The sequence below is a fragment of the Eublepharis macularius genome, chromosome 5 (assembly GCF_028583425.1).
Source record: "Eublepharis macularius isolate TG4126 chromosome 5, MPM_Emac_v1.0, whole genome shotgun sequence".
In the NCBI taxonomy this organism is placed as follows: domain Eukaryota; kingdom Metazoa; phylum Chordata; class Lepidosauria; order Squamata; family Eublepharidae; genus Eublepharis; species Eublepharis macularius.
The window spans coordinates 32,946,920-32,960,590 of NC_072794.1; positions in this window are offsets into that span (position 1 = coordinate 32,946,920).

Here is a 13,671-nt window from a genome sequence, read left to right on the forward strand (position 1 = left end):
TCTTTTCCATCAGAAGGCGCAAAGTCCCCAGACTCATTTCTCTTCGTCCCCTCCCCCTTCCGACTTTAACTTGCTGCAAAGTGGGTCAGTAGCAGAGGTGGAGGCTGTTGCGCCACGAAATTAGGTGGGGATATTTCTACCTGTCAAAAACACTTGATGAGGAGGAAGGGGGCGGATGTCAGCTACCCCTTTTTAACCTTGTGTTGTGTAGGAAAAAGAGGAAGGCGTTGCTTGTACCTGTTGTGTTTTGTCTTTTTCCGGCAAGCGGTGAGCCCACTGCATTGTAGTTGCATGTCTGGCCACCAGCACTACCCCCCCCCTACCCCGGGACGAAAAGGGAAGGTTTTTGGAAACGTATATATGTATATGTGTACGTCCGACCTGATGCTGCATTTTTTTTTATTCTGAAGTAAAGGCACGTGGTTTTCAATGCGATTGACTTCCAAGTTGCAGTTGCAAGCCTCAACGCATTTCAGTTGCGAGTCATCAGCCCTGTGATTTCTGAGTAAACGAAGGCGCGGGCTGTTGGTGTGGGTCGGGTTGCAGTTTGTACGGAAGGACGGGGCGGGCTTTTTAGGGCGGGTTTGCCACATGTAATCTTTAAAGCAACCTTGCCAGAGCTGAAAGATCATCCCTCCGAGTTTAGCGGCAGGCAAACCTGCATGCCTCATGACCAAACCCAGCACCCAAACAAGGAAATCTCATCCCCTTTAAATGCAGGCCCTGGCAATCCTATGCACAGTAATACAGTTTCGATAGGAATCAACTGCATTTATCAACAAGATTAAAACAATGCTGAAAACATTTCTCCATGAAGCAGCAGACTGTCAAACCGTAGCCGCCAGCTTTCCCGACCTTATGGTTTCAACTCCTGTTCACAGGAAACCAGGAAAATGGACGGTCCGGTTGCTGGACATCTGAAGGTGAACAGTTCAATGAACAACTTCCCATGACAGATTTTGTTTCTGGCTTTTGTGTCCCTTACAACCATTTCATGAACATTGAGATGGAAATATTTTGTTTGTATTTTCTCTGCAGATAGCCTTTACTCACTAGAAACCAAAACCATACATAACTTCTCTGGTTCTGCATATTCCAATTCACACATTAGCCTGCCTGCTTTCCTTTGTCCTTGGAGTAACCATGTGAGAGAGCTGCCAAACCTGGGCACATAACCAAATCATTCCCATTGGTTTCTCTCTGAAATGTTTATGGTAATGATTTTGATAGTGCAACTTTAATTAACAAGATCCATCCATCCATCCAGCTTGTTTTTCTTCAGTCTGAGCCTGCTGCTGTCCTGTTCCTTCCCCACTTCCAAGTTTTTAGGGTGAAAAGTGATTTTCCTAATTTGGCTACTTGTGACAATGAACAGTGCACTCTGGACTTTACTGTGCTTCCTTTTTCAACATCTCCCCAGGCATCATCAGTCATAAACAAGAGAAAAAGAGCAAAATAAAATATTGCTGTCTTTTCTCAGAAACTGTACAATAAAAACCTGGGACTTGCTGTGGCAGGCTACTCAGGAATGACCTGCCCACGCCTTCATGTACCTGAGTGTTACAATAAACTGATCTGTGGACAAAAATAGTGACCAATCTGGTCCTTTCAAGATCCTATGGATTCCAGGTATGGTGTCCCCCAGCCGCCAGAGGACGTCACACTTGCTTAAACAAATCATTTGTGATTAGTTTCACATGAGTGTACCTATTTCTATAGCCTATCTCCCACACCCTGTGTATTTCGTAGCTTTTAGATTACTGTCAGTACCTCAACTGATACATTTATCTCCTGTTTTACCACACGTTTCCTACTCTGCTGTTCTTTTGAAGCTTCAAAAATATTCATCCAGCACCTTGGAGTCAAATAGCACAGCAGGCATAACAAGACAACAAAAAGAAAAGCTTAGTGCTAGGCGTTAGCATTTTCAGGGTGGTGCTTGCATGCATTAAGCATTCTGTCTTTAGAATAATACTTGAGATAATAGCTTATAAAGCAGGAATAAGCAGCTTGCAGACCTTGGTTGCCAATCCAGATTCAAGAGGTGTGTGGAAGAAATGATGGCTGATTGTGGCCACAGGACTTGGTAACCGTCCATCACCCATCCATTGCGGAATAGTAAAGACTTTTGGTCGGTCCCCTGTCTACCACCAACCTCTTCAAAACTGGTTGCTGGATTATTCGGTTACATAAACAGGTTTGGCTGATACATACGCCATTCTTTGTTTTTATTTTTTCCTGTTGCTGCAGACAAAAACAGCTTTAAAAGCCCATATCATTTTTTAAAAATAAAAGTCCACATTTATACTCAAATCTAATTTGGGTTGCTTGATTTATAGGCTTGCATTTTTAAGCATTTGTGCTAACTTGAATGGTCTCTGAGAGCATACATCCCATTAGATTTCTAGTTGCAGAAAATCTTTCAAGACTACTAGATGAAGGATCTTCTGATCCTGCAGCACCATAGTCAAAAGTTCTGTTACTCCAACTGGATTGGGGTTTTTTTGCTCTTCAGGTTTGTGGCTTAGCTATTCTTTAACTTCAGTATTGCCCAGTTTCTGCCAGTTTACTGCTATGTTAATTGTACAATATTAATCCAAATTGCCAAAGCAATTTATTTTACAGTGGGTTTCCAAATTCAGAACTGGGGAGGGCTTTCAAGGATGCATAAAAGGGAAGTATTTTGGTGGGCAAGGTTTCTGGTTGTAATGCTGCTGTAACAGTAGACACTCCATTTGCCCAAAGGATACTTCTGGGCATCTAGGAGCTCCATTAACAGGTCAATTAGATGTAGGCAAAACTATAGCGGCGAGAATTAGATACACACTCATATCTATCCTCCTCCGTTTTAAAGTGAAAGATATCAACACAACCATCTATCTGATTTTTATTGTTGTGGTTGTTTGTATGAAGTAGATACTCCTGAAATTAAATATACAATCTGAAGAAGAGTATAAAAATTAAAAGTTAACCTACTATTTTTACTTGCTAAAACATTGTAATAACCTGAAAGTCACTACGAGGCATATTTTAGTCCTGGGCTACTGCCGTCTTAACCACTGAGGAACCAGAATGCAAATCTGCAGCTGTATCATAAATATTTCTTAATGTAATCTTTTTAAATGGCATCACTCAGTTGTAAACTTCGGAGCTTCAAGCCTAAGCACAGGTTCTTGGAAAAAAGCCACACTGAACTTAGTGGCACTTTCTTCCAAGTAAAAACATGATTAGGATTAGGCTGTTAAAAATATCATACCTTTTTTGAAAAAAAAGTCACATGATATAGTTTAACTGAGCCAGTTCCCAGAATTAACAGGCTATAGCCTTCAGATAACAGAAGCCTGTTATCATTAGATTATGGAAAGTATTTTGATGTTAGCTGGTTAGTAAAAGAGTCCTGGTAGCTAAAGGCCAAAGGCAGTTTAGCATGTTAGAGAAGTGACATAATTTGCATTTTTTTGGCCATCAAGTCACAACTGACTTATAGCAACCCCATGGAGTTTTCAAGGCAAAAGATGCCCAGAGGTAGTTTGCCATTGCCTCCCTCTGCATGGCAACTGTAGACATCCTTGGTGGTCTCCCATCCAAATACCAACCAAGGTTGACCCTGCTTAGCTTCCAAGATCTGACCAGATCAGGCAAAGCTGACCAATCAGATCAAGGCTTGTGTTGTGTACGTGACAATATTCTCAGGCCATCTGTGATTCAGGGGATTGTCCCTCTGTATAAATGTTCTTTCCCTTCTTAGGTTCCGTTATCTAAAGAAGTGTTCGGAGGAATATGAGCAGTAAAATGGTATGTGATCCAAAATATTTCATGTTACATGTTTTATTTGTTTTGAAAAATTCTATGCTGAGTTTCCAGGGAATCTGCCCAAGACAGCTTACATAATAAACCATAATAAAAACATAAAACTGTGATGTTTGGTGGCGGTCTTGAGAGAGAATTCTTCATGATTCAGTAGTTCTCCACTTTGCCAACAAAATTGGATCAATAAAATAAGCATTCAGAGAAAAAATAAATAACAGCAGTCTTAATGAGATATGTATGCCTTTCAAATAGGCTGGGGAATGGCACCCCCACTTCTAGCCCTAGAGACTTATTTTATTTTAAAATAACCCTGGGAATTCAGAAGAGCTAGTAGATTGTGGTAACAGATCATTATAACTTTATTGTGCAATAGTGATCTAGAACTTTTATTTTAAAAAAGCCCCAAAAATCCCTGTTGTGGCAGGGATAGGGAATGGTGGCCAATGGGGCCTGAGGCAAGGAAAGTGGGGGAAACGGCTGTGTGGTCACTCCATTACTGCTGCAAAAGCCTCTGCATTTGCAGTGCCAATGAAAGCTACATGGAGAATCATCGCTGTATTGAAGTGGCCTAAAAGGCAACCCCTCTCAAATTTGTCATTGGGTAATACAGATCCAAGATTTGTTAAGAAATTCAGTCCACAGTTTTCCAAGCCCGAAAATATTTAGAAATTATTCAGAAAATACAGTTAGTGTGTTTTAGTTTGCCCTTATTTTAAATCAAAGATTGATATCTGTCCATCAGAGCAACAAAATAATTTCAGCCACAAATACTTACAAATTATATCATAAACCCAAAAGATAGCCTAAACATGATTTTTGGCAACAATTCTATTTTTCTTAATGCTTTTTTATATCTTGTATACAATATCTTGAAAGTCTGAAAGCATAATAAAAACAATGTTTTCCTCTATAGATAAAGTTTGTTTTATTTGAGGTTTTTTAATACTTACAAGTTCAGAACGGTATAACAAAATATAAAATAATACAAAAATTTAACTAATTATAAAAATATTTAACATCAGTGTAGATTGAATGTTCAAGTTGTTTCTTTTATGCGCTTAGTAATCCTTAGCAGTCCTTTAAGATGGTGGTTCTCATCTTGCGGGTTGGGACTCAAAAGTGAGTCAAGATGACTGTCTCGCAGGAGGAAGGAGACAGAATGGATTGAGCTGGGGGGAGAATGCTCAGTGGCAAATTTGCCTCTGCATGAATTGTGAAATAGTCATAAAATAGAACCTGTTATCCATTTATCAGTAAGTATAAATACTGGTCATGAGAAGTAAAGTATAAATATGTTTGCTATTAAGTGATGTGAGATTATTACCTTTATATTGGGGAAGAGGAAAACAGAATGGAGTTATTTTGCAAGTGTGTCCTGAAAAGTACAGTAAGTTTAGAAGTAGGTCCCACTTTTAAAAGTTTGGGAACCACTGCTATAAGGTAAGTTATTATTATTATCCTCATATTTTGAACAGGGTAAGATGATGAGCCTATACTTTGATACTACAAAAAGTTCTGGTTAAACCAATGTGTGTAGAACATGGCGTGTTGCTGTGCTTGCTTTCTCCCTCCACCCCCTTACCTGGATTGTTACTAGTCGTTCCTCGTTTGAAAAATCTTTGGTTTCCTGTGAAATAGGAATGTAGGTACACAGTTGAATTGGAGTTTATTTCTCCAAGTAGAATTCTAAACCTTGGTATAGAATCCAGTTTGTAGGAAGTAGACAACTGATTCAGCCAGGGGCCTGCATTTATATGTCATGGGTGAACCACAGTTTGTTTCAAACCAGAAATCCTTAATCACATGTGGAAGCAGGGAGGCAAGCATGGCAATAAGCTACATTCACACACCCCTTGCTTTATTGAAGTTGATTGTCATGTCTCAGTGTAGTCTGAGATTGTGAAAGTAGTTTGCCTAAGGCCACCTTGTTGACTTCATGACAAAGTTTGACCTGAAGCACTAATGTCTAGGTTCAGAAGCCTGGTCTCTCAGCCCCTGTCTTACTGAACTGAGATCATCTTGTCTGCATTACATCTTAACATTCATTCAGTTTAGGTTTATGGTACATATGGATTTATATTTGCTCTCTGCTCTTTCTTGGACTCAGGTTAGTACATTCTGTATGCCTCAGAGTCTCTTAGAAATGTTGTTTTGCCCATGGATTCTTTTCAACTTTTGTTTACATTTTTTCCATTGGTAGAATATGTGCTTTGTATGTATTAGGTCCCAGTTGGAATCTGCTGTGTAACCAGTTACAGACTTTAGAGAGCAAAGACTGGCAAGATTTCTGTATGAGGGCTATTACTAGTCAGAATAATTGGCACTGTATAAGATAACATCATGTATTAAAACTACATATACTAATCCTTATTTCTAATAGACAAGGGATGGCTGTAGTGTGGATAAAAAATCCTGAAAACAGGTTCAGACCAGGCTGTGATTTACAGTTTTACAAACCTGGAAGACTCCTCAGGTTTGCATAAAAATCCAATTTGATTTTTTTTAAAAAATGGGAAACCAAAAAAACCAACCACATGCACCGTGGACAGCATATTAGAATTGCCAGCCAGGTCCAGGTTGGGAAATTCCTGGAGATTCTGGAGATGGAGCCTAGAGAGGGCAGGGTTTGGGTGGGGAGGGAGCTCAGCAGGGTATAATGGCTTAGAGTCCATTCTCAAAAGCAGCTATTTTCTCCAGTGGTACTGATTTCTGTGGCCTAGAGATCAATTGTCATTCTGGGAGAGCTTCAGCCACCCCCTGGAGGTTGGCAACCCCACAAGCATATTTGTTTGCTATAGCACCTCAAAATAGAACCCAACATGGTAGTAGTGACCATCATAACCAGGAAGAGGACGAGATGTGGGAGAAGGAGCGTGAAGCCAGAGCTGGAGCCAGAAGTGGGGGAACTGGAGGCTGGTGCCGGAAATGCAATTTCCCTTCCCTGCTGGTCTTTACAGATCCTCCCATTTTGTTTTAAATAACCATCTTCTGTATTTGTCTATGTTAGTTCCTAGCTTAGAGATTAAACTTTTTCCAGTGTAGATCTGCTAGATGAAATCTAACAAATAAAATGTGTTTTTAACCAGCAAAACAGACAAGAGTTTGTGAGTATAAAAGGTAAGAAGAAAGGACACATGAGGCTCCTGGCAACAAAACCAAGGTCAACCTTGTAGGATTTCCTTGTTTTTATGGTACACCAAGTTATACCAGGGAAAGGTAACCTTCTTCAAACGTATACAGCGTTCAGCATCATACCAGCTTTCCATTAAATGCAAGGTTGTTTAGAAATGGTGAAAAACATAAAATACAATAACAGTTAAATTAATTATCTCAGATATTTCCTTTGCTGCAAACAAGGAAAGTACTTCAGTGTTGGTACTTTTTTTAGACTCTCTTTCCTAGTGAGGCTGTCAGGTTTTTTCCACCCTGTGGCTTCCAAAACCTTGTTCTATCAGACCTTTGAGGGGCTGAGGTCGTGGTTTTATTTTGGATCCTGCTGTTGTTGCTGGCCAAGTTTGTTTATTGTGAGATTTGATTAACTGTAAGTAATAAGGTTAATTATAATGTTAATATTGTTTTTATGGCTGTATGTGATGAGCTGGCTTGAAGATCTTGACAAGTGGGGGTTATGAGTTTAAAATAAATAAGATCAGATGCCCTTTAATGTGTCTGGAAGTTCCATTTACATGCAGTGAAATTTTGTCTGACTCTTCTATTGCACAGTTTAAATTCTGTAGGCAGTCTGAAGGCATGACTTTGTTTTTGTCTGAGTGCAGGCCAGCAAACTGGGTTAGAGGCTTGGATTAGAGGCCGTGTTGATAGACAAAGAACAGAAGATGCCATTCTTAGCCCCCTGATGAACAAGCAGAATAAACTGGAGGGTGAGTAGGTGGCAAGGCTGGGTGAGCATGTGAGAGGACATAATTGTGACTTCCATTCCTCCTGTTCCTGCCCATGAATCCAGGAGCTTGTTCTGGCAATTGTTTTGTCCAGAGGAATGCAGACAATCATTTATTGCTCAGATACCCTGCTCTTTCTCCAAGAAGCTCAGAGCAGCATGGTCTTACATGCTGCTTACAGGACAGACATATTTAGTTTTAGCAATAAAAGTGTGTTTTCATTTTATTCTTCAAGCCTTCAGTGAATCAGTGTGGTTAGTGAATAGTGTTACAGTCTGTGCCCCAGTTCCTTTCTGCCAGTCCAATCCCTGTCAGACAGGCTGCTCACAGGCTCCTTTTAAGACCTCAGTCCAGAAAAGAGGAGGGGGTTCGAGCTTTACCCTTGTCCTGCTTTCCTTCAGCTGGCTCCTCCACTGCCTGGACCCAAGACCAGCTTGTCCTCATTGGCCTCACTCTAGCTTTAAAAGACTAGCCAAAATAGAGAGCAGGTCCTTTCACAGCTGAAAGATCAGGCCTTCCCCTGACCTTAGCCGAAAAGCCAAATGCTTGATAGAGCTAGCATCATGCTTCTCTTTTTTAACCCTTTCCTTTCCAGCTTTAACTCCCAACACTGCCTTTTTAATCCCTTTCAATGAATATCTGTGCTGTCTGCCCTTAACTGTGCAGTTAAAATGCTTTTCACTATAGTCAAACCACTGTCGGCCAGTTGAATAACAAGCAGGTTGCCCAGTGGCTTAACTCCATCCCTAGTAGGAGCTGGAAAATACCCCCAACCCTTGACAGATAGACCTGGGCTGGATAAACCTCAGTTTGAATTCCTGTTCAGCTATGAAGCTCACTGAGTGGATTTGGGTAAGTCATTATCTTTCATTATAACCTACCTTACTAGGTTATGGTAAAGATGAAATGGATAACCTAATGTATGCTCCCTTAGTTCACAGAAGAAAATATAAAATACTGCAACAACGCATTCTTTAAAATACATTATAGTGACTGTATTGGGGCATCTTTGCCTTTCCAGTGCTCCAAACAGACGTGTTATCAGTGCTGCTCATATCAACCTAAGAACTTCCAGACTAAAATATGTTCCCCACTCACTGATACTGGGTCTGCCAACTGTTGTGCCTTGATAAATCCTTGTCTAGTTCATAAAATGTAAGTGTGACTCACAAAATATTGGTCTTTGACTCCTTATCTGGCTTTTTAAAAAACTTAGTCTAAGAATGTAAGCTGGAAACAGGAAATTCTAGGTTCAATCAGCCACTAGTTCTATAGCACAAGTTCTGGTATAAATGTACTGGTCTCAGTCTCTAACCACGGTTATGAGATGAGGTTTGGGCTGTGGGGTTGTGCTTTCCCTCTCGCATATACTTAAACACAGTTAAACATTGTTAATTGGTTGCATAAACTCGTCCATCTATTTTTATTCTACTCATCTCCAAGGATCTCAGGTAGGGTTGACAGGTCCCCATAGGTTCCTGGCAGCAAGGAGGAGGACTCACTGGTTGCATGGTCGCTGCAACCAGCCCTGGTGCAATAACATCACTTCCAGATGTGATGTCATCTCACTAGCTGTAGGAGAGCTCCCAAACTTTATGTAGGGTTGATTCTGTCTGTTTGGCACCAAAATTACCCCCTGTGAAGCACAGGAGCGCTCATGCAGCCAGCTCAGTGATGTCACTTCAGAAAGTCATGTTGTTGCAACAACCCTCCCCACTAGCCAGCTGCAGCCCCCCTCCTAAAAATGCTGTCCCCCCCCAACAGCCTTGCATGTGTCAGTTAAGCCCCCTGCTATTTCTCTTTGTTCCTAAATGTGTTCATTTTAAATATTTTTAAAATCCATCCATTATATTAGTATGTCTATGTAAGCATGTACAAAAAATAAAAAGGGGTACATATGCTGTGATACCACCAATGACATCAAGATGCTCCCTTAAAAATCCTGATGATTTTAGGCACGTGGAAGAAACTAAACTGACTCCTCAACTGTGAAAATGCCGAGGGAGGGCAGATGTGCAAAAGAACTGTGCCCAAACCAATTCCACTGCTTGTGGATTGACTGCCAAGACAATTAGGAGTAATTCAAGTGTGCAGAAAAGCCCTGATATACATTTTGTAAAGAACAGTGAGGCTGCCAGATCTTGCAAAAACCCCTTCTTCAGAAGGATGCTGCTCATTCCTGGAGACACCAAAGAGCACTTTTTATCTCATACCAAAGCCTATCTTGGCTGCCTTTTCCAATCCGGTTATGCTGATTGTGTGCAAGACAATAAACTGAAATGTGTGAGCTCTGACTTAAGAAAGCTCATATTAAAATAAATGTTTTTTTTTCCAAAAATTTTATTGGATTAGATTATAGTATTATTCAAAACATACATTGCCCCCTTATGAATCTATTTCTAACCCCCTCCCTTTCCTCCCCCCTTTTTGTTGTCTCTTTAAACTCCTTCGCCATCACCTGTATCATATCCTTAACTTCTTTATTTCCTTCTGAAACTTTTTTATCTAGACTTTCAATTGCTGCTTGCCACTCCTTTTTCAACATCGTGGGGCTGGCTTTACCTCGCTCCCACGAGTCTGCTCTTTTTCTTAGCTCCGTGGCGTTTAACTTTGTGTCCTTTTACTTTTAAAAGTCCTGCATTTAGTTTATTTCTTAAAAAACACCTTTACACAGTCCAAAATGTCGGGCGTCTTTTCTCTATGGTTATTTCAGCTCTGGTTTCAATCCAAGATGTCCTACTTCCTCTTCCGCTCTTCCGCTGAAGCCACGACCTTTCGCTTCTTCAAAATGGCGTTCTTCTGCTTCCTGTCTCATAGAAAGGGCCACTTCTCTCCAGCTTCTCTATCGTTCTGATGTACTTCCTGTTCCTCTGCCACACACAGCAGTTCTCGCGATGTTGAGACTTTCCCACAGTCCACTATCTCTTTCTCTCCGCAGGTATGAAAGCAATTATCAACTTTCTTTGCTAACTTCGTTATACATAGTCCTTTTAAAAAGAATTTTCGTGCCGGAGTTTCCCCTCGTTACAGTCAACCTGCGGCAGTTTTTAAAATCACTTTAATACTTTGTTTCTTAAAATACTCAGTCCCGTTTCAAGAGATAGTAATTTTTACCTTCTTAGTCGTTTTCTCGGGTTGTAATCACTATTTCTATATTCAATTCACTTCAAATCCCCTTGTCTCTGTATGAAGCTTGGGTATGAGGGTCTTATGTCAACCGAATTGGCTCCAAAACTGCTGCAGAGATCTTGGCAAAACCTCTCTTCGGGTGGGACCTCAAGGGACAAGAGGGAGTCCGTTGCGTAGGACCCCCCCTCGCCCGAGATCAACACGCCCTCAGGTTCTTGAGCGTTCTCCGCCTGTTCTCCGCCTGAGAACAGTTGGCTACGGGCAAATCCTCGCCCCTCTAGCCTCCAAAACAGCAGCCTGGACAGCTCAGCTCTTAGAGCTGCGTTAGACCTTCATGGATCCCAAACCGGAAGTCTATTAAAATAAATGTTGTTAGTCTTTAATAATGATAGCAACAACATTCGATTTATATAACGCCCTTCAGGACAATTAAATGCCACAATCAGAGCGGTTTACAAAGTGTATGAACCGGTACAAGTTACAAAGGTGCCTCTTGACATTTGGTTTATTTTGCTACAACAGACTAACACTCCCCCCCCCAATCCTATATGGAGTAAGCCTTCACAAGAACAAATATGTATACAGTCATATTGGTCACGCCATCCAATCTAGTGTTTGCTTTTGGTGTTTTTAAGGAAAACTCTAGCAGGGAAAGGTTAATCTTTCCCCAAATCACTAATCACAATAAAGTTGTAAAACTGCCACTCTCCCCCTCATCCTATTACAATATTTGGAGCAAGCAAGCTTTGAACCTACGTGTTTCTGCCTCAAGTCTGGCACTAGCTGGATCCATCTATCCCTTGCACTGTTGCTGCCCCAACCTGCAACCCATTTCCTCAGGTTTTGGGACCCACTTCTGGCTTATGACCTGCTGGTTGGGAAGTGCCACTGTAATGTTTATCACTAAGAGTTAAGACATAAACAAATCTTATTAATGATAAATATTAAAGTAATAATTTTATCGGCTTGTTAAATCCACTAGTTTTACATGTTATCTCTTAAGTGAAGGCTTGAAATTATAGTTTTTTTTGAAATTTTGGTAAAGTTTCATAGAATCATAGAATCAAAGGGTTGGAAGGGACCTTTAGGGACATCTAGTCCAACCCCCTGCACAATGCAGGAAATTCACAACTACCTCCCCTCCCCACATCCCCAGTGACCCCTGCTCTATGCCCAGAAGGTGGCAAAACACTGTCAGGATCCCTAGCCAAACTGGCCTGGGGGAAAATGCTACCTGACTCCAAGGTGCTGATTGGCCTTTGTAGGCGTTTTGGTTTTATCTCTTGGTTCCAGTGCACTCCAACTTCTTCTCTGATGTCACCATCACATTGCAAACTTACCTTGTTCAGTCATGAGGGCTGGACACATTTTAAAATTGCTGGAATGAAAGATTCCCATGTTTCTAACCTGTTTGTGGTAGATAGCACAAAATATGCCTTGACAATTGGATGAAGCCTGTGTGCACTCCTATTCAGTCATAAAGAACTATATCATCAGTTTTAAATGAGCAACTAAAGTACAACATGCCCCATGAACAAATCCTATTACTTTTGTTGCCTGTTTTTTAAAAATGTCCCCATTTGTCAGTTTATAATTGCAAAGCCATTCTTTATTGAATGACCAACAATTCCACTTGCATGTTAGTTATTTAGAATGTTTCATCCCATATTTTCTAAGCTGTTTTACACCAATAACAATAATTAAAATTAAAATTTTGTTTGAACAAATATCAAGATACAAAAAAGATATTACTGAAGGTTATCTGTTAAATGCAAGAGGGAGTGTCAAGGTTGTTATTTTCTGGAAAAAAGCTTACTCTGTGGGCCACCTTTGATTCAGCTCCAAAATTGTAATTGAAGTTACATCAGGAAAGTACTTGGCGTATCCTCATCACAAGCCATACAGCAGTTTTCAGTCCGCAAGTAAAGAGTATGAGTTCATCCACTGGTTTCCTGGCTCTTCAGACATATAATTTTGAAGTAGCTTTCCTGTTGAACATTTGTACAGAAGGACAAAATTAGGTAGGAGTGTGTGAATGAGCAGTAGGATGTGGATGAGTCCCTTGCTGGGAAGAAACATGAAGCAGGAGTGGATGAGAGAAAACTGAGTTTATATCATGATGAGCTCCTCTTTCTACTTACTGTTTACATCATGCCCAGCTATCTGCATGAGAAATCTTTATATCTAATTCTGAAGATGGCCCCAGAGTATAGATCAAACAATCCACACAATGGTACACTGAACAAATGGAGGAAAATTTCTAAAAACCTGAGGAAAACTGGAAAAGCAGCCAACTCTCTACATGACACTTCTTACATGAGGATGCTCAAATGAAGGGAGACACAATGTTAGCCAGGACGTGTAGTTTAAAAAAAACAGAATGGAAGGTTTTGTCAATTTCCCCTCTCTACAGGAGGATAGTTTAAAAAGACAGCTGGCAGAGATGATCCTCAAAGGGTTTGTTAACTACCCTCCTGTGGAAAGGGGAGATTGACAGAGCCTTCGGCTTTTCAACTATGCCTCCCGGATAACAGTGTGTCTCCCTTCACTTGGACATCCTCTTGTAAAAAGTATCATGTAGAGAGACTCTCAGATCTTGTGAGATCATGGTTGACATTACAACCAGGCATTTTAAAAACAGTAAGATCGGACGGGGGCAGGGAGAGAGAAATTAGCAACAGGAGGAGGACGCTGAGAAGAGGTGACAGTAGCAGAAGCAACATGGCGAGAGAAGAAGAGCAGGAGGATAGAAAGCAGGGTGGGAGGAAGAGGAGGAGGATATGGTGAAGGTGGCAAAGTTGGCAGAGGAGGGAAGAGGAAAAGGGATTAGCAG